This window comes from Trichosurus vulpecula, chromosome 2 (genome assembly GCF_011100635.1).
Source record: "Trichosurus vulpecula isolate mTriVul1 chromosome 2, mTriVul1.pri, whole genome shotgun sequence".
Lineage (NCBI taxonomy): Eukaryota > Metazoa > Chordata > Mammalia > Diprotodontia > Phalangeridae > Trichosurus > Trichosurus vulpecula.
The window spans coordinates 415,251,857-415,253,764 of record NC_050574.1 but is presented as its reverse complement, the minus strand read 5'-3'; positions in this window follow the sequence as shown (position 1 = coordinate 415,253,764).

The following is a 1,908-nucleotide window of genomic DNA, read 5'->3' as shown; positions in this document are numbered from 1 at the left end:
AACAAGAATTTTTTATACACCTATTATTGTACACCTGCTATAAAACTTTTCCATGTAACAAAAAATAAGAAGGGGGGCGGGGCTAACAGTTCAGCAAAACTAACCAAGACAAAAATGAGCTCTGATAATTTGCGCAGGGCTCCACATTCATAGTCATTTACCTATGCAAAGAAATAGGTGGATTCTCAACAATTCAGTCTACATGCATTTACTGAGTGCCTGCTATATGCCTGGCACTGTGCTAAATGTCAGAGATACAAATACAAAAGGATGAAATAAATTTCTCTTTATAATGAGCGTACATTCTAATGAGGGAGACATATATGTGTGTATATATGTATGTGTATATATATGCATATATATTTAATAAATACAACTGTGTGCAAAGCACTTAAATACAAGGTGGTTTGGAAAGGAGGACAATAGCAATTCAGAGGACAAGGAAGGACTTCATGTAGAAGATGATGCTTGAATTGTATCTTAGAGAAAAGAGAGACTCTATAAGGGGAGGTGAAAAGGAAATGCATTACAGTCATTTGGGAATAGCCATTAGAAAGGCATGGAAACATGACTTGGATGTCATGTGTGAGGAACAATGAGAAGGTCAATTTGGCTGGATTGTAGGGTTCAGGAAAAGGTGGAATCAGCACTGTGTACTACATCTAACTCCTATTCTTGAGAGCTAATTGTTAAATTTTCAATATGAGTATTTAGGCCTTGGAGATTGGTAAAAGCTACAAATTTGGCATTGATTTATTGTTTTGTTGTTTATCTAGAGCTAAGAATGTAATAGAGAAAATGCAAATTTATAATGCAAATTAAATATAATATTTTGACACACATTTGTATACATATATGTATATACACACACGTATGCAGATACACACAGATATATACATATATCTGTGATCTATTACCTATTATCTATGGAAATGACATTATTCTGGTGTGCACTATTCTTAATGAACCAATTCTGACTTGATGATAACTATTTCCCTTCCAGAGACACTGAAATGGCCCTGACTCTCATTCTCTAGTTTTGCCAATTAGGAAACTGAGGTACATGGAAAATAAGTGACCTTCTCAAAGCAGTCATTGTAATAGCTATCATCATCATCATCATCATCATCATCATAGTCATCATCATCCATTTATTAGCATCAGAAGAATAGTGTGAGAAATTAGCCCAACATTGACCCTGGAAATCAGATCAAAACCCTAGACATGGGATAGGGATATAAACTTCACCTATCTGATTTTCCTCACAATTTTTTCTTTACAGGTTGAGGCAAGGTGCCATATGAGAAATGTGGTTAAGCTGAATAGTAGTAAAAGGGATAAACCCACTAGAGAGAGCAGAAGGCTAAGAACTGAAGAGTCCTCCACATGGAGTGAAAGTAACAGACTTCCTCTTCTGCCCTGTAGATACAGGTATTATGAACTTTCACAGAACCTTAGACTCATAGAATTTGAAGCATAGAACACCTTAGAGTTTCTCTAATCCAGTGGTTTCATTTTACAAATGACGATATGAGGCCCCAAGAAGGCCTGGCCCAAGATCGTGCTGCCTAGTGTCAAAAGTGACTCTAGAAATAAGTTCTTCCAATACCTAGTCCAAAATTCTTCTCATCATCCCACAAATCTTCCCTTCCAATGGCCTTATTTAACCAATGAGGAAAACCTTCCAGGGTTTGGGGAGGGGAGGGTAATTAAGACTTTGGAATCTTTGGATGTAGGTAAAAGAAATGAGACGAACTATGTAACAGTTCACCATTTTTTTTATACAATCTTTTTTTCTTGTTCATCTTAGTATACCAAAGTGTTTGTATTTCTTGGTGATTGTTAAGTTCACTATAAACAAAGATTTTTCCTAAAAGAGAAGCAGCTTATTAGTTATAGTGAGGTAGC